This window comes from Chroicocephalus ridibundus, chromosome 1, assembly GCF_963924245.1.
Source record: "Chroicocephalus ridibundus chromosome 1, bChrRid1.1, whole genome shotgun sequence".
NCBI lineage: Eukaryota > Metazoa > Chordata > Aves > Charadriiformes > Laridae > Chroicocephalus > Chroicocephalus ridibundus.
Genome location: NC_086284.1, coordinates 148,969,107 through 148,989,460, shown reverse-complemented (window position 1 = coordinate 148,989,460; position 20,354 = coordinate 148,969,107). Strand labels below are relative to the sequence as shown.

At 38.5% G+C, this 20,354-nt stretch overlaps 1 long non-coding RNA gene across 4 annotated transcripts in view; it reads left to right on the top strand.

Annotated features, from left to right (window-relative positions):
- LOC134510182 (uncharacterized) overlaps positions 1–19,946 on the top strand; it is a 98,994-nt gene extending 79,048 nt beyond the window's left edge. For 3 of the 4 annotated variants that reach the window (XR_010069521.1, XR_010069520.1, XR_010069522.1), the window contains 2 exons: positions 11,459–11,690; positions 17,943–19,946. This is a non-coding gene — a long non-coding RNA (uncharacterized LOC134510182). Of the gene's footprint in view, positions 1–11,458; positions 11,691–12,413; positions 12,535–17,942 lie in introns of those variants that run through there. The other variant, XR_010069523.1, reaches the window with a different exon arrangement.
- The last annotated feature ends 408 nt before the right edge of the window (positions 19,947–20,354 follow it).

Here is a 20,354-nt window from a genome sequence, read left to right as displayed (position 1 = left end):
CGCTAATAATGCATTCTCTGTTTGCATAACAAGAGACTAAGCACCAGAAATACAAGAGTGTAACTCAGAGTAAAATTTGTGCTACTTATCTCTATTGCCAGTAAATAAGATTAGAGTAATTGTTTATACATCTGTTAAAAGCTACTGTCCTTGAAAACCATAATGAATAATGACTTTTTTTGTTTGGAGGATGGTGGGAAACCTGTAGAGAGGTTAGAAATTGATTTCGTTTCTCAAAACAGATGGCTTACAGGGCTTATGCCCATGATGTGGCTGTCCAAGAAAAATTAAAATTAGAGCTTTATTTAGGCAAGGGCTAACATTTTACATAGTAATCTAATATTTACACTCAGCAGCGAATTTGGCCTTTGACTGCCGTATTTTGCATTGTTCTCTTAGTTTGTTTAATAGTAATTATAGAATAGCTTTGTTCACCATTGGAGACACATGTTTTCATAATTCTATGCTGCTAACTGGGAGCAGGATGAAAAAACTGGGCCACAGGGCAGATGAATGAGACTTTCATTGGCTTCATGAAGAATATCACATGCTTAATTGAGAAACCCTAACGAAATTCAGGAAAAGTTTTCCAAATTGCCTCTTCCTTGGAGATGCCTAAATTCTGGAAGTTTGGAAAGCTTCAGAAACTTCTCAACAAATGATATTTTGTAAGTGTGAACTAGAATCTGAGGAATAACAGAAGAAATAGAAACCAGAAGCTATTTTTAAAAGATGATCCTTATTGTATCTTTATACAGAAAGGATGTATGATTCTGTATGTGTAGATGCGGTGCTTAGGAACATGGTTTAGTGATGGACTTGGCAGCGTTATGTTTATGGCCGCACTTGATGATCTTAAAGGTCTTTTACAACCTAAATGAATCTATGATTCTGTAAAATAAGTCTCTCTGAAATCTGTGGAATATATCTCCACAGATATATTTTCATAGTCAGGATTCAACTTGGATTTCCCCTTAATGGAACCACTAAAGGAGCTCATGAATTTAAAATGCATATCAAGTGATACAGAGTTTGACAGCTTAGCAGGATAATTCTTTCTAACTTAGAAGAAAACAACAGTCTAACTTCTTCTTCATCTTCTTGAAGCAGCAATAAAATTCTAAATCTATTCACGTCCTCCAAATACTCAGAAACGTTAATGAAAGTTATGCTAATCAATAAGTCAAACAAATAGCACCAGCTGGGAAAGCAAGCCTTTATAACGTGTCCTTAATAATGTGAAAGATATGGTATATCCAAACCTGATCACGCGTGTCATAAATTCATTAACTCATGCATCCTGAAAAAGCTGGGTTTTAAATCAGAAATACGGATAATGCAAACCGTCAGTGTGGTTTGTTTTGTGAAAGTCGAAATATCCTTGCCGCTCCACTTTCACCGAGGGCTCAGTTTATGCTTACTGAAATTGTAGCTGGAATGAGTTTCCATATATAATATACGGAGGCATATATATACATATACATATGTACATCTATGTATATATAGGTATGTAAATATTTTTGTCTTGATGCAGTCAAGTACGCAGTTCAGTGAGGCTGCAGAAGTTCTGTACATGTATTTGCAAGACAGGGAACTAAATATTGGAAGAATATGTTCAAAATTGAATTTTTGTTTTATGCTAGATTGGATTTTGGCCAGTATCTGAAAAAGCATCTGTTTTATATAAAATATTAAGAGGCAAAATGGCAACAGTGGCAGTGTGTCTGAAAAGCTTGTTTTATTTCCAGTAGCCAGGAGCAATATCTTCCCTCTCTCTTCTCCTCACCATTTCATTTTCAAAACTGGTTCTAAAAATAATTACTGTCAATGTCCAAAGTGCTCTAATGTGAAGATAACAGCTTTATATGACTGTTGTGTGTAAGCTCATTTTTATTCTTAACATTAACATGAATTTGTAGGTGCATATTTTTAGTCAGTTACTTATCAAACATGAAAAAAATAATGCAACAATATTGTATTTAAATGGCAATATATTTCTATTATTCAATGGCAGTGAATGTTAATAGCAGGCTTTAAAAGTAGACAGACCACATATGATTTGGTGCTGCAATCTATATCAGCTTAATGAAGGCAAAATGCAGCTGCTTTTTCTTTTTTTTTGAAAGTTATCCTAATGGAAGTGTTTGCCATGAATAAGGCATTTTTTCCTTTGTGTCAAACATTTTCAGAATCATAACTCTTAGCTTGACTTGGGGAAAAAAAACTTAGACGCTGGATCAAAATTCCTTCCCTTTCTTTAATAAAGTAAGGTTTATAAGTAGCCTGGTGAAATAATCTCAAACCGGGACGGTTTGGGGATGTATGCTCCAAATATTGTGCTTAGAAACCTTTTCTTCATGAAAAGTGCAGGAGAAATGGATGGTTTTGTTCAGCTATAATTATATTATCTGAAGATCTGTCTGAAAGAGAGTACTTGACTTCATATCTTCAGATGATTTATCTTAATTTTGAATATTCCTTTGCAGACATAGGCCAAGAGTAGAAATTTGTATGCAACAAGTAACTGTACCTGTGACTAAGTATGTAGGATGCAGCAATGTCTTGTTTTCCTTCTGTGTTATTACACTCTAGCATCATAAGGAAACTCAGAAATATTTCATGATGTGCTGTGACGTGAGAACTGTTTTTATATCTTGAATGGATTTTAATTTCTTTGGAAAAAAAGTGCTCGTTCTCTCTCATGTACACACACATTCTGTGTGTTATCAGAATAAGATAGGAAAACCTATTCAGATCATCCTGAATATTTAATGACGATGTGTTAGGGACAACTCAAAAAAGCAAAAAAGGCTACATAGGACCATTATACCATCCTTCTCCATCCTGATCAGTATTTCAGCTTACAAGTGGACTTGCTCTTTTAGATAGGCATTCCTGTTTTGAAGTGGGCTGAGCATGACTTTGTTAATGTTGGCATTAAACACATGGCTGGGGGAGGTTGCTTTTTTTGTTTGTTTTGTTAATCTTGAAAAGCAACTTTCACTCTGACAGTAAATTCCAGTTTGGTAGTTTAAAGAGGGTAAATTCTTCCACCAGCCAAGGCATCGCTTGTTGGGTTTTGGTTTTGGTTTTTGATTGTTTGGCATATTTTATTTTATTTTATTTTATTTTATTTTATTTTATTTTATTTTATTTTATTTTATTTCATTTCATTTCATTTCATTTCATTTCATTTCATTTCATTTCATTTCATTTTTTCTGTCTTTGGTAGTGACACTTCAGTATTTTCTGAAAATAGTGCTGCTTTGGAGCCTGGAACTCTATTTGTTCATTTTCATTTTAACAGAGTTTTCTTTTTTTCTTTTGCATTTGAAAGAAAATAAAGACCTCGGATACCATCATAGCTGTAACCAGTCTTCGGGAATATCTGTATTTCAGTCCCTAAATGATGATACCTAAGAAGTATTGGCTGGGTACCTATATAGTTTTGGTATCATCAGTATAATTTTCTTTTTTTTTTTTTTTTTACTCTTTTTTTTCCTTGTTTGTTTGTTTTTTGTTCCCCCCCTTTTTTTCACTTCCTGGGACTTCAGCTTAAGTTGCCGAAGTGCTGTAAATCCCCCTTAGTGTTTTAAGGCACTAAGCCAGACAAATAATTTTAGGAAGGTGAACCAAGCCTGTAACAAAGAGAGAGAAGGAAACAAAAAAAAAGACCCATAAGAAGTTCTGCACTTTCTTTCCGGATGCTGGCATCAGCCATGGAGGTACTGTTAGAGCACCATAAAGCACTCCCTGAGGTAAAACTCATTCTGTCTATTTTAATTAAAAAACTTTGTCTCTTTTTTTTTCTTACAATAATCATCTATTCTGTTACCTTTATGTTTTCAAAGTTTATGTTCTGAAGAACAGAGTGAAGGCATTAGCATATATTCTATGGAAAAAGAAAGCCTATGTAACTGGACTGAAAGGCCATCTTTGAAAGAAGTTAATTCCTCTGGATGTTTAAAATTACGGACAGGTGCTCATCATAAAGGAAAGAAGCAGAGACACCTTCCACTAGACCAGGCTGCTCAAAACCCCATCCAACCTGGCCTTGAACACTTCCAGGGACGAGGCAAACACAACTTCTCTGGGCAACCTGCTCAGCGTCTCACCACCCTCAGAGTGAAAAATCTCTTTCTGATATCTGATCTAAATCTACCCTCTTCCAGTTTGAAGCCATCACCCCTTGTCCTATCACTACATGCCTTTGGAAAAAGTCCCTCTTCAGCTTTCTTGTCCCCTTCAGGTACTATCATCTATCAGCTAGAATAACATGGGCTACATCAGTGTCAAGTAGGGAGAGGAGAGAGCGGAAAATGGTGATTTGAAATGAAAATTGTAGCCTAGCTTTTTGCTGTTTTTTATTAACTGAGCCAAGCTCAGCATTGTAGACTTTCTCCACAGAAAAGGAGGGGAGAGAGTTTCCCCTAAAGGGCCATTCAGAGCAGGAGTCTGATCTAGTCACTAAATTGCCAACTGGAGGAACCTCTGTCTCCCCCTCCCTAAGTTTGTTGGAGGACTCAGAGGAGATTAATCTCCCCAGGATGAAGTTATCCTTTGTGAATATCTCATGGCACGTCATCGCTGAGATGCAGTCTTGCTGTTCCTGACATAGGATGCTTCAAGGCTGCACCCTTGGTTCATGACCCACTGTCTGACGGCATTTGTGTGACAGCAGACGTGTACAGTAACGTGCTGCGTCTGTGTTTTATGAATGTTCTAAATCTGGGTTTAGCAATATTTGCTCGGGCACTGAGAAAGTCTGGGAATTTGATCTTGGCACGTACTTGGAGCCAAAAATATAAAGCAGCAAATGGGCATATGAAAGACCTGGCTGAAATTCATCCCTGTTATCCCAAATGTCACTCTGAACATTCTCAGAGACTTCTAGACTCCCGATAGACTCAGTCATGCCAGCATATCTGAACGTAACGAGCTGGACCTGTCAGAAGCAAGTCCCAGTCAGCATATTAATTCACTAGCTTTACAAATGTGATTCTTTAAAAGGTTTTTGTCTTTGTATTATAGATTTTTGTTATTTAAACTTTGAATTAACACCTACCGCAATATCTATCTTAACAGCCTGTGTCCCATTGCGCATACCTGCAAGCATGCTTAAATTACTGTTACTGGAGGGATATTTTAACTACCATCATGCAGTAAAACATTCATTAAGTGGGAAACGGTGTCTAATTTCTCAATGCTCTAGCAAACTCTCCTCAGTTGTTCCGTAAGATAACATAGCAAAGATATCCAGAGTACGGTGTAGGCTTACATTTTGTTTGCTCAAGTACCACATTGCATTTAGGCTGGCCTTCAATTCATAATAATCTCTTCAAAGTTTTCCTTTGTACATCATGCTCGAAATAAAGGCAACGATACACGGTAGAAGACACCAAATTCAGCTTGCTAAACCATACCTACCATGAGCGGTTAGTAGCTTCCTGATCCATCACTGCCGCATGTTTCTTGCTATGCAGGTAACTATTCTGCCACTTTTGAGACTGAAATACCTGGGTTTTTTTTCTTTGTCGATTATGTTTGGATCAGCATCAGCTGTGTATGAAACTTATTTGGAGTAAGATTTCATTAGGAGTTTGAAAAGGCCCGGATTTATTTAAGAGATTGTCTTAAACGTCTCTGATAGACTTGGGCAATTTTTGATTACGCTTCAAAGCCAGCAGCTGACTATAGGATGAAATCAAAACCACCTCACAATTCACAGATTTGTTTGGCTTTAGGCTTAAATCCAGTGCACGGACAGGAAGGGCTGAACTCTCCACTCCAAGATTCGCTCATCTCTTTTGGATCTGTAGAATACTGGAGTGCAGTTATTTTTAGCAATAGCACTGAAAATGTTACTTTTCTCCTGCATGAGGCCCTGTGTTAAATAATAAGTTATTCTGTAATTATTGTGGTATTGTTGTATTGCTAAAATGCTCTACTGAAATATAAATGACATTGCAGTAAGTCCTCTGGGAGGAATACAGAATCATGCTACCATCATAAAGACATCAGAGTCTAAAGCCACTAAACGCAGATAAAAGGGAAAAGGGGAACTAAAATGCCTAAGTTTTGTTCAAATGGAAGCCCAGTTATTCTTTATGCAATCAGCCTTTGTTGAGCAACTTCACATTTTTTTCACTTTCCCTAAGAGTGACCTAAATTTGATTCAATATCTAGTTGTGCAAAGAAGATTACATTTAAAAGTAAATTGTGTCTAATTTATTCTTTGACTCAAACAAAATGCAACCTGATGGATTTTCTCCTTGAATAATAGATAAAACATTTTTTTCCATGATGTGTATCATTTTCACTTTCTAAAAAGATACACTATGTGAAAAATTCCACAAGCTCTGGTAGCGTTGATGTTCTTGTGTATTGTACCAGCGCAGTTGTGTTCAAACAGTATGAAAGTTTAAGATGTGCTTTGTTTTCTCTCTGGAATCTCTTTCTTTCTCAGAAAGAATTTTTATTTGTAAAATCTGAGAGGTAAAAGCAAGGCGTCTCTTTTACGTTTTCAGATGTACAGGTTCTTGACAAGTTTCATTGCTATATTTTAGTTGATAAAAAGATTCATTATTAGCTAGAGGAAAATAAGATGCAAAGATGAATGCTGAAGCTCTAAGTATATTTGCAAACACATTGTGAGTGAACCCTAGACACTTTTAAAAACTAAATAAAATTTTCTGATCTGTATTTCAGACTTCTGAAATAGATCCGTAGCCAGTGCCCAGCTTGAGTACTTAGTCTAGATGCTGAAGCTATAGAGCTAAGAAACTGCCTGAAATGTCTTCATGTCCTTGCATTATGGTTATGGAAAGGAGAGGATATTCGTGGAGTAGTGGGTCCTCTCGTCTCAGCCTTCTGACATTTGCCGCGTTCCCCTTGTGTGGATCTTCTATACATTTGCCCAGCATTCAGTTAAGTCGGGTTGTTTGAAATATACAACTCCAGATTTTTTTTTTCTATTGCACGTGGATTTGAAAAGGCACCTAAGTTGTCAAATAGACTGCATTTAACCCAGATTTAATTTGAAGTAGCAATCTTTAAATGCTGATGTGAATGGGATTTATACAGCGGTGATAACTTAAACTTACAGCCCCCCTCAGACTGAAGGTTTTCAACATATTTTACAAACTCAAGCTATAAATGGAGAAAATAGAAGTGAAAAAATAAAGTTACAAAAGGACCATGCCAACACAGATATTAGTTATACAGCATTTCACTGCTGTGACGTGGGAATTTATACTTTATAACCAATCAAAAAGACTTAACAAGGGTTTTAAAATCAGCAAATGGTCAGACATTGACTATAGCTTTACCAGAAAATGATTTTTCTATCAAAAGAATATCTAACATGAAAAAAACCAACCCACTTATTCTCCTCTAGTAATATTAAAAATATTAATATTATTTAGTAAAGACAGAAATTAACTAAATCACTGGAATATTTTACAAGGAATAAACCATGCATCATCCATGTGATGGCCACCAAACATTGTTGAGCAAACCAATGTCTTATTTAGTGATTTTAGTTTGCACTATATTTATGAATGAGGATTTTTTCTTTGTTTTAAACTCTGATTTTCCTGTTTTAATCCCCCGCTAGCGTACCTTCCCTTTGGGGAACGACACGTTCTAATTTAATCCCTTTTGTCTCTCTGCAACTTGAGTTACCTAATATGATGATGGATTTCTGCCTTCTCTGGTTCACCTCTGCACATTCAGTACTCCAAAAGCCATTCAGGTTCTTCCCTTCTAGATTATCAAGATGAGCAGAGCTTTCCTGAAGATGTAGGATGAGTGGGGATGGCTTGACTCCAAAACTCACTTGGGAATAAAGGTTCGTTTAGCCAGCAACGAACTGAAATGTGGCTTGAGCACCTTCTCACGTTGTTCTAAAACCAAGAAAAATACTACAGAATTTGAAAACAATTATTAAGAGAAAAAAAAAACGTTACTCATTGTCTCAGGGTGAGATATTGCTAATTAGAGGAGGTGCAACTAAAATTTTATAAATGTTGTGGAAGAGTGTCCCTGCCCATGGCAGGGGAGTTGTAACTAGATGATCTTTAACGTCCCTTCTAACCCAAACCATTCTATGATTCCATGATTAAAACATTTTGTGAAACTTGGCAGATCTGGCTCAGGTTCTGAGTTTGTAGCAGTCCAGGCTCTGGTTCAGTTGATTCTGGGTACTTTCTACACAGTACTGTGTATGTTCAGCATCTTCCAAATTTAATAGGAATTTTAAAATAATGTAACAGACTAAATCCCAAATTTGGGGCTGTCATTTTGCATTCAGTTTAGTTACGCACTGAAATCTGTATTTTGCAAAAAATAGATCATGCAGTGCATTGGATGTGTGTGTCTCTCCTGATGGCTGGGTAAGCATGGGAGCATTGCTGCTGCCTGCCTGACTACTGCTGTTGCTTCTGCCCCACCAGGCTGCTACATAGGTGCAGGAGTCACCATACAAGAATTCCAGCTGGACAACTAATCTGCTCCACAAACAGGCACCAGATAGGTGATAAAACATGTTACATCTTGTAATAAACTGTTTGCAATGTTTGGTCAGTAATGGAAAATCACACAAATCACAGAATCACAGAATGGTAGGGTTGGAAGGGACTTTCGGAGACCATCTAGTCCAACCCCCCATGCCAAAGCAGGCTCACCTAGAGCAGGTTGCACAGGAACATATGCAGGCAGGTTTTGAATGTCCCCAGAGACTCCACAACCTCCCTGGGCAGCCTGTTCCAGTGCTTTGTCATCCTCAGCTCTTGAGAACCAGCTACCAGTGAGGTAAAAATGTCTACCTGCGAGACTCTATAAATGTCTCTATACAACGTCTAGATGCGGCACTTCAGGGCATGCTCTAGTGGCAGAGATTGTAGGTTGTTTGGCTGGACTCGACGATCTCAAAGGTCCTTTCCAACCATGAAGATTCTATGATTCTATGTGCAACTGAAACAAAGAAGATCAAGCTAAGAAGTGCCAGTTATCTATGTCTTATTGAGAACTTCTACAGAAGTGATGAACTTATAATAAAGCAAGCTTAAGGAAGGATATCTAAGTAATTTTCAGATTTTTAAATAAGGTTAGAATATACCCTAAATTTGTTTCAGAAATTGTTATTTAAGCAGCGCTAATTAGTGAAACATGATCCTGAGGGAAGACTTCAGTCCATGATGCATCTTTGTTGTTTCCTTATTTCACAGAAGCTTTCTCTTAATCTTTCAGGCTTTTTCCCCCCTTGATCCTCAAGCAAAAAAATGGCCTTTGTTGGTCCTCTCCACCTCCCTGAAATTTTTGATTTTGTTCTTTTTTACTTAAGAAAATAACAACAAAGACCGCTCAAAAAAAAAAAAATAGGCCACGACAACTAATAACAGCACTTGTAGATACCCCCTTGTTCGTTTGGTTAAATTAAGCCTGTGAACAATGAAACCCAAGGTGTTTAAGGGATTGCCTCTCGTTGACATCTTTGTGTGCCTTCATCTGCCCTTCTGGACGTCGCAGCTTTGCTGGAGGCTCTGCCGTTCAGCTGTTGAGCCATTTACTGAGGACAGCTGTTGTGGTCAAGCTCTGCAAAGTGGATCATCAACCTCCTCCTTGAGCAGAGGAAGAATCTGTTAGAGATGCAAGTGACATCACCTTGTAAGGCCATCCTCTAAGCCTTCCTTTATACGTGTGGAGTGGGGGATATGTCTGAGACGTGAAGGGATATATGGATAGGGATGTGGTGGTGTAGAGATTCTAGACACAGCTCCAGCAGCAGATATCCCACAGCCAAGATCCAAGAGGTTGCCCAAATTGGGATAGAAGGTTCTTTCTCCACCCAAAGGCCGGATAGTTACATGTCACAGAACGTGCACTGTGCTCACTTGGTGATGTTTCATCAGTTGAGAATAGAAAATAAAGAAGTCCTCATCTTTCACGTTAAAGTGAAAAAGCATGAACTCTGTCAGAACACATACCCACCAGACATTAGCTCCATAACAGTCTCATTTCTGTGCCTGTCACTGATGCTTCATCGAGGCGTTTTTCATTCATTCTGAGCGTTTGTTATTTTAATCTTAAAATGCCTCTCTGTGCAATTCAGTTGAGATATTCCTGTTCTCAATAACACATTTGCCATAATGCTTTCCTTCCTCCTTCAGACCCCTCTGAAATCAAGCACTGCAGTCCACTGACGTGTTGACAGTTTTGCATGAATTAATGAAAAAGGTGCTGGAAGTGGCTGACAAAGATTTATTTATTATTATTAAACTGACTGTGTATCCAAGGTGCTGTTCTGAAAAGAAAATTAAGAGAAGAAACTGAGAAAAAATTGTTTGAAATGTATGATTGAGAATATATTCTGTTCCTCAATCTATGATATATAATTTTAAGAATCAAGGCTGCTGTCTTGAGGAGGAAATACTTGTTGTAAATTGTAAACAGGACTGCCTTACTGGTATTGCTTAATATGCTGAGAGGAAGTGAAAATGGATGTTTCCAACACTGGGAAAAACCTAAGTCCGAAGCTGGTCATTTAATAGATAGGGGCTAACTTTTATTTAGTTCCTTTTGCTTAAAAAGAAAAAAATGAATCGTCTCGGTAACAAAACACAAAGATACGAGACGTAAACATTCCTGCTGAATATTTTCGTATATACTTCTGATGAAAAGCTCAAGTGCGTAAGTCTGAGTGATCCAAGCACAGAAGCGACACCTAATCTTTTTGAAGCAATGCACTGTGGAACGTGTTAAGTTGGTCTATCATGTAAAGCTCTTACTCCCTTCATGTGCCTGCGCTCCTGTTTCACAACCATATTTCCTTTAACACTTCACCCTTCCCCGTACTTTCTGTATTTGGCTTTGCGCTCGCCTGGTCTGTGGCAATAACCCCAGGCAAAGAGCACAACGGCAGCCGGCTGCCAGCAGCAGAGGCCTGGCGCTGACTAGGCAAGGATTTGCGTGGCACATGCCAGCTCAAACACGGACACTTCCTTTTTCTGTTTTCCTGCCTTTAGAGGCCAGCCAACCAAAGATGACATTTCTCCATTCCTGGAACATCTGGCTTAGACTCTCAATGCTCATAATTATCCTCCCGTTCCCAGCTCTCTGCAGGTGCAGGGAAGTGCAGGGCAGGTTCTCCGAGAACACAGCTCTACAGTGGATAAGTTCACCTATAAATCTTCAGTAAATGCATGCCATACGATTTAACATACATTTATATTTTTATAATTTATGTTGAGAAAGGGTCTCACTGATAAAATGCCAGTTGGAATAATATCACATTATAAGGTTATGAAACTTAGGGCAAAATCTCCAACTCTTAGTAAATGTAGGGCTTTGAATTGCAATAAAAATCTGCATGTCAGCATCTTACATTCCTGTACCACTTATGCCTTTACCATCTACCCCTATATCACTCATTCACTTTTTATCCCTTCTCTCAACACAGGCTTTTGCTTCTCAGGCACTCACTTATCTTCATCCACTGCTCCTCCCTCGCCAGCCGACCACTTGCCATCCTCATCTCGCACGGTAACCCCAGGAAAATCTTCCCATGCGTTCCCTGGCAGCCAGACGCTGTTGTAGTCCACATTGGCTCTTAGGCAGGCTCTGACCTGTGAATGTTGTCGGAGCCGTGACCCGTTCCTTGTTCCGCTCAGCACGGCTTGCCTAAACAGATGGTGAGTAATGGCATGCAACGCCTACTTATCTTTCTGTGCCTCTCTCCATATGGTTCCTGTATTAGACCTGGAAACAAATTGAAGGGGTTAGTGTGACTAGGAAATGAATTTCATTAAGCTCTACAAAGTTGCTATTAAAAATTCTTGTGTTCTTGTTCTGATATGAACGGTTGTGTGAGTCGGTTCAGATTTGAGAAGGGAATATGCAGTTCTCATGATTTTATTGGGGTTAAACCCACCTGTACCATGCCTAAATCTTACTCTGTGGTCTGTGAGCCTGCAAGTCACTTCAGCATACATCTGAGTTTCTCAGTAAAATCATCTCATGGCAGGCGTGAGGTCTCGCAGCATTAATATCTGTACACGTACATGACATAATATCTGTAAATGCTCTGATACTACACGGGAGCACACAGCCTTGGAAATGGATAATGTCACTTGCTTCTTTTGGTGGTGGTAGGGGAGATGGTATTTAAACATATGAGACAACCTGATATCAAAATGGACTTGTTTAGATCACTTTAGATTTAGTTACATCCTCTTTGTGCTTAAAAAGAACTGATTAAAAATGTCAAGATTTGAGGATTTAGGATAACGTTCTCAAAAGGAGCCTGAAGGCTCATGAGTCTAACTCTCTTTACAAGATACAGCCTTCAGTGAGACTTAGCCTCAAAGGCCAGAATTATTTTACGGATATTTTTTATATATTTGTTTCTCAATTAGTTACTTGGGACCAAATCCCCAAGAGGGAGCTACAACACGAGGGATTCACAAAGCCTGAGAGACAGTGAGCAAGAACGTATGATCCTGCAACAGCCCAGTAAGGGAGGAATACACCGGGGGGTAAGGAAAAGGGGAAAAGCAAGTCTTGGCTTCTTGTACCTTCTTTGAGGTTGGCTGATGGACTTTGCATTGAAATGGCACAGAAGAAAAGGCACAATCAACTGCATGTAATTTTCTTTCCTGATCCCAGACCTCCCTTGCACCTTCACATATCCTGCCTTAATCACTAGTCTGCAGTACAAGCTGTGGAGGAGGCCGTTCACCCTTCCCCTCTGCCATGAGATGGGGCCAGCTTACAAGATATAATTAAGGATGCTTTGTTTTGAAAGACAGCATAACTACCTGTAAAACACTGATACGTGTATTACATACTACTGAGAAAAATTGTTGCCTTAATCGTTGACCTGTGGCTAGAAGTTCTTTTCTAACTCAAAAGAAAATAATAGTGATCTCTCCCTCTTGAAAGAGGCTCGCACAGCCCTGAGCCATGTGCAGCTCTTGGGCAGCTCAGGGACAGTTTCTAGGGGCATCCTGGTTGTGTGATTAGCTCTGGTGCCGTGAGTTGGTGCAGTGGGTTGTGGAATATTCTGAATTTCTGGTTGTGGGATAGAGTCTGGCATCCCAGGCTATTGATGGTGATGTTGTTACATTGATTTAGGACCCAACTGCACGGCTAATGCAGTCTGACCCAGTAACGGGCTGGTGGAATTCCTGAAGAGCCATAATCAACTCGTCCTGGGAGCTCCTGCTTCCCTCTGCTTCCCAGGGGCATGGATGTAAGTTGTGGCTTCCAGCCACATGAAGGTTTGGGCATGCAGCTCACATAGGCAAAGAAGCTGGCAACCATAAAAAGCAGGGATACTCATGAGGGAGTAGGGATACCTGTCCCTGCTCCAGTGGTTGCTTTATGTATTTTAAATACAGCTTTATCTTATATCCAACATTTACATTATAAATCTTACATAAACCAGCCTCTGGAACAGGGGCTGGGATCCAGGTGCCTCTGCCCCTCAGTGAATGTTCCTGCCACGAGGCTGCAGAATCGTACTCATTGCTTGTCTCTTTTTGGCACAGATATTTTTTATTTGTTTAGGCAGAGTGAAACAGACTCATCAACAAAGTTTTCAACATTAACAAAAATTCCATAGCCAGGAATGTAAGGCATTCTGTCAAAGAACGAGAAGGATTTGCTACCCAGCACTCCACATTTTGGGACGAGTGATTTTGGGAACCCACTACATGTGCCTACCTCATGCCTCGGGGATACCGTTCCTCGGGTGATGCAGGTGGAGGAACTGTGCTTGTGGATCCTGCCAGGCATGAATTAGACATGGAGAATTCAGCTCTGCTGACGCTGAAAGGCTCCTAGACATGCCCAGAAGCGAAACATTGGGCACCTGGTTTAACATTGGAAGCAGAGGACTGTAGGTAGCTGAAAAATTTTTGGATGCAGGCAAATGTTTTTGAAAATCCTACTTATTTGCATCTTTAGATATCTATCTAACAATTTGATCCCTGATAAATGTAAGATCTCGTGTTTCTTGCATGTTATTTTAAGACTTTGCCGTTACAGTTTTTTTCCACTCTAAAAGAAGCTTCTAACGTGACTCAGAGGGAAACCGTCATTAGTTAAGTTATTAATGAGCCTGTAACTTTGTGTGCATTACATGTCAAGTGAGAATTATTTCAATGAAATGAGTTACTTTTTTGGCTAACAGTAGGACAAGTATTCATTCTTAGCACCCCTTTACTCTGAGCAATTTGGTCATTTTGCTTGGAATACACTCGTTAAAACTTACTTTCAGCCCACATTTCTGTTTCTCAGATATTTAAGCAGAAATGCATTTTGTTTGTCTAACTAGGAAAAGATGCTTTGAAAATATCTGTCCCATTTCCTAGGGTGCCTCGTTAAGAGGTCGTGTACACACTTATAAATCACAAAACCAGGAAAAAAAAAAAAGCATAAAACCTAGATTCATACAGAACTGTTTAAAAATAATAGTTGTTTGCTAATGTTTTTGGTAGTGTGAGCCCTGGGACACAAGATAAAAGGAAACTGGCACCAAAGACGGTACCACATGGTAGTAAAAATCACACGACTTTTCGGGGTCATCTCCTAGGACTGTCATAAACCAGGTTATGTTAAAGAATCAAGCACAGCATCAGCATCTAAATTCCTGTTTGATGAACTTGTGACCTTCTTGTACCTTATGCAGTGTATTTTTAAGCATCAGAAAAAAAATTAGGTTAAGTCCAAGAGAATGCTTGGTCTTTACATGCCAAGTAGCTGGATGCTACAATGAAATGCAGCATCCTACAAACATTTATGTGGGCATAATGGATTACGAGCATCTACTTAAATTTGTTGAAGTAACAGTTTGTTAACTTAAAATCATGCATATCTAGGAGTACCTGCATGTTAATTAAAAAAAAAAAAAAAAGGAATAGCGGAAGGGTTACCCTTAACCTAGCTATCAGGAAACTAAACCCCATTTGAAGCATAAAATAAACAGAGGGCCCTGTTCAGATTTGAACCAAACAGCCAAAGTACTTATAATCGTTACTTTTAAAAGGAGTTGAATATTTTGCCTTCAAAACTGGTACTTCAGGCAGATTTAAAACGGTAACGCAGAGCAATTCTTCAGTTATTTTTTTCCTGAACCTACATGTCTGAGAGAGAGAAATTTATGGCATAATTATCTAATGTTAGCAAAAATTAGCAAACCAAATTTCTAGTACAATCATTCTAATGTTATTAATTCCAATTACCATTTAAAAAAAAAAAGAAAAAAAAAAAAGAAAAAGACTGCTTGCGATCACATCACTACATAATATTTCTTTCAAAAATAACAAGGCACTGCTAAAAATACTTGTGTTCTATCTACCGAAAGAAGGCAATACTCGCAGCAGCGTCTCAAAAAGCCAGCCCATGTGGATGATGTTCGGTGTACGTCAATGGGAATGGACCTCTTTCTGCCAGACCCTGGGGGGGAGATGAGGGCTGCGCTCAAGGCCCTCACAAGGAAAGGGGGGGTTTTGAAGGATTTCTGCCTGCTTCAGTATACCTCACTTCCCCGTAGGTCTACTTGCTCTATGACTTGTTTGTATATCAAAGGTAAACATGCCTTGTTCCAGAAGAGTATATTGTTATATTATTGTTTATGTGCATAGGCGAAAGCACAGGTGATTATTTTTCTGCAGACGAGCACCATTTTCAATATTGCAGTAAAAACCTATGCAAAATGTGAACTCTCAGTTGTGATAAAATGGTATCACTCTTTGAAAACTAGTTTGCCTTCATGGGCATCTTTGAATGCATTGTATTTTTAATAGCATCCTGTGACTTCCCTGCAGTTAAAACTAGGTGGAGGTTTGCATTTAAAATAGCGAAGAAATCCCTGAATACATTACCCCGATCTTGTTAAGCAGGTTGCGTTACCTTCACTGGGATTCCACCAGAGCACAATATTCCATGCACGAATATTGGCAAAAGATACACAGGCAAAAAATAATATACAAAAGCTACAACAGATACCCTACAAAGGGCTCCAGTCACACCCTTTCCTTCCCCAAATCAGAATTTTACTCTTTCATTATAGCATGACCATTCTAGTAAGCTTAAAAGTAGTCCATTAATTTCTGAATAATACTTATTTTGAAATATAAAGCTTGTACTTTCTTAAATGCCTCTCATGAGACTGAAAAGCTCACTTCTATACTTCAGCAAAATCTGAATCACAGCCCACACTTTACAATGCATGAATATTGTAATTGTTTTCCTAATACAGTAATCATAATTCTTTCTACGCACACCACAATGAAAGGCAATGGAAATTTTCATGAATGAATAAATTTGATTAAGGTATTTGTCACCAAATAGACGCTCTCCACAATACAGGATTTCATTTTTGTTCATTACATATCTCTGTCATCCCATTATGAAGAAAACCTTGAAAATGTGACTTACATGAAGCAGATGCAGCGTGGGTGTTGTGAGTATGGCTGCACCCAACCCCAAAATAACATTATTTACTATTTTTCTGCTGAAAAGTGGTATAAAAACTAATCTAATTCATATGGTAAATATATGCCACATTCACTATCAAAATCATTGAATGAGTGAGACAATTTACGTGATAAAATCTTTTACTACCTAATAATCTGGATACTTACTGAGCTACACAACAAATCATTTTCAAAACTTTAAATTGAATTTCATGTGATATTCTTTGTGAAATGTCACTGAAGTCAGAAAAACGCTCACGTTTAAGAGGAAGTGTATTTTTAGGTGCTCCGGTAGACATGCATTTGTCATACAATCTACTGGTCATCACCTGAACTTCTGAGGATTTACATGACTTAAACAGAGGTGGTGTGAATTATTCATTAATGTTTGTAATATAATTTGAGATCCTAACAAAGAAAAGTGTCAGTAAAGTCCAGACCATTACCATCATGTTTTAATTGCAGTGTATTTCACAAGTTAGGCAAACTTAACTTTGTTCAGTAAACTAATATTTGGTGGAATCATAAAAATTCATTCAGAATTATCCACACGCGTTGTGCAAGGTCATAGGATGGTGAGAAAAGTTTAATTACAAGGAAGAAAGAAGAGAGAAAAATTATCAAATGTATGAATAATCATCTCCACTACAGACCAAGGTCTATGCAGGTGAAACTAGATGAAAAGTCATAGCGACCATCTCTATTTTGCTTTCCCCCCATGGCACTCTCCAGTATGACATGGTGTGGAATTTACTTGGTTTTCTCTTTTCCTTCTTTACCCACAGAAAAGCCTCTTCTCACTTAGCTTGATCACAGCATTTCTGCATGATTTAGGACTTTCATTTTGTTGTATTACTTTCAGGAGGACAGTCCATGTAACCTGTTACGGGATAAGGCCCTGCACGTGTTTATTGTGGTTTCCCAGACCAGCTGCGGCCCAGTTACTGTGACCGCAGACCAGCAGTGGTATGAGAAAAGACCATGGAGAAGTGTGGACAAACCAAACAAATGGCAGTTGTCTCATCTGTATAGCTAGGCCAAGCAGTTCCGTTATGAAATCCTTCCTCCTTTCCTTAATCGTGAGGGAGTTTATTGTCTCCCCATTTAGATGGGGAATCACTTGTTCTGCATGGATGTTTCATGGGAAGTCCTTTGAGTGGATTAGATAAGAGTACAACCTCATGGACATAACAATGAATAAAAGGCATTTCATCTTCTCCACTAATTTACTGTTTCACTTTGGAGAAAAGATAGGTTACTTTATCAAGAAATGACAGCAGAGTCCATGATTACTAAGGATGAAGTGATTGCCCAATTATGTCTTGGGGATCAGTCAGGTGTCCAAAACCTCCTTACATCTCCTGCTCTTTGTTGTCCAGACCAAACTGCTTTTTTTCTTTTTTTTCAGGTAAATCTATTTTAACTTTCTTATCTAATTGGATGTTCACCTTTATTTTCTTCCAGACCTTTATGTGATGGTAACCATGAAACTTCTTGGCTTTGTCTCCTTCGAAGTCTCTAAGAAATCTCTACCATTACCATGGAACATTGCTGTCCAAATGGAAAGTAGAAGGAAATTGTTGGATTTTCACTACAGCACAATCTTCTGCAAGTGGCAGTTTCTTTGGTGGATGGCTGATATTGCTCCAGCACATTTATACAATGACCTTATCCTATATAATGGTTCACATTTTCTTTGGGTTATTACAGATGCTTATTCATCAAAAGGATTGTGATTCTACAAATGCTGAAAAGCCTTCATCCCCAGAACTTCAGTGACGTCTTGAGCTGTTCACTATTTGCAGGGGTAGAGTCTGCCTTCCCAGAATTTCTCTTTGCAAGAGAAGGAAAATAGGATTTTTTAGGTGACTGTAACTATATGTTCAACGTACTGTTTAAGAGGTACCTGTCATCTGTAGACAGCCCAGTCTGGTGAAATGCATCGGTGGAATGAAGTCCTAAAGAATGAACTAACACCAACACTCTCCACCCTCTTCTTTTTGTGTGTCTCTGCATGGAAAGTCTCCTAAATGGTTAGTATTTCTCATCTTCTGTGAAACTCGCTTTCTGTTTGGCTCACCATCTACCACGTTCTCCCACCTGGTATTGATTTTGATGGAGGTGCCAAAATTACATGACTGCTGCCTTTTTGTTAAAGATCTTCACAACTGAAATGCTTAAAACACCCTTAGATAGTCAGTGCATGAATAAGAGACAATTACGGTATTTAATTCAGAAACATGGTGAAGTAATTTTATCAACTCCTATGCAGTTGTGAGCACAGAAAAGTTCAGCTTCCCATGTACTGCTCAATATACAACCTTGGAAGAATGAATTGATAAGAGTCTGAGTTGTGCTTCCAAGAAATCTAGAGATTATCCCATTTGTGCTAGTTGTTGAAGTTGTTTCTGCGAGCCTTGACTTTCATCACGTTATCTAAAAGCTCCCTGATATGGATACCAGGAAAAAAATAATCAAAATTCGACTTTCTTCTTTAAACTTCAGTGCAGGAAGTAGGAGGTGGCTTGAGGAAGTCTAGTCCTTTCCACGTGAAGACTGGAAAGATGCTGTCTCTGGCTTAAAGTTGCCAGCTTCTGGCAAGCTCAGCCACTGATGGCTTGAGCCCTGATCCTTGGTGAAGCCTAACAACCATAAACCCCGCTTTGCCGGCTGGGCTCACCGTAACCTCAGAGATCCGGGCAGGCAGAGCTCAGAAATGTGTTTTAATCATTTAATGAGTTTGAAATACTCCTGGAAAAAAAAAAAAAAACACAAAAAAAACCCAAACCAAAACTTGCTATTAGGCTCTAACCATTACTATAACAACGATTACAAAGAATACAAGTTTCTTTACACTAACCTAGAATCTGTCCAACCAAAAAAAAAATGCCGCTGCTTTTAATCTAAAGTGAATAATTCATGGTTTAGTTTAAGCAATTATAAGAATATAGACCGTTATCTGCTTTGATCTATGTAAGTAATATACATTTAAAGGGGGCATGCAGCAAAAAATAAAAGCAGGGAGTGTTTATTCCTCTAGTTCTGCTTTTTAAAAAAAATGTTATGACTGTATTTAAAGTGTCAACGTTTCTGATATCAGTAAATCTAACTGTAGATTAACGAAGTGGAGATAAATTAAGATGTAAATGAATGCTACATGGTAGGAAGGATTAGGTCAAAGGTCTGATCTATCTGAAGTGCAACTGTTGCATGTGTTTCCATCCAGTAGTGCAATATCAATTTATTTGCACTTTGTTTTGATGCATCTAGACTTTAAAATATCCAAGAGGTGTATATTATGTATAAAAAGCTGAAAAGGAGTTAGGAATCATATGACTGTTACTATCTGGGCCCTGATTCTGCTGCTGGGATGTTGATGCTTGGGGTAGATGGAACCCAGCTATGTTTTTCTAGGTGTGTATGGCAACCTGCTGATCGCTGTCTCAACAGAATAAACTCTAAACCTTTCCAGCTGTTCTTAATCTGGACCCTTAACCTTTAAAAAAAAAAAAACCCAGAGGCTTTCCATTCCTCAGAGCCAGACTTTGCTAACAATATCTAGGTTGTTTTCAAACCAAGCTTCAAACATAAAAATGACTAATAAATCCATATTCCATAATAGTTAGGCTGGAAAACTATTATTTAAAAACATACTCGGTTTTTACGACCCATTTCTAGTAAAAATCCAAAACATGCTTCGCTAATGCTACCATTTCAGATACTCAGATCCTGGATGATAGGCATGATATCCAGATAGATACACCAATAAATTCTTAAAGGCTATAAATCTGTCTCAAATTAGTGATTTGTGGATGTGTGAGGAGGAAGAGGGCTGGGAAATTCTGTTTGCTAATCTGTCCGTTTCCTGACTCTAAA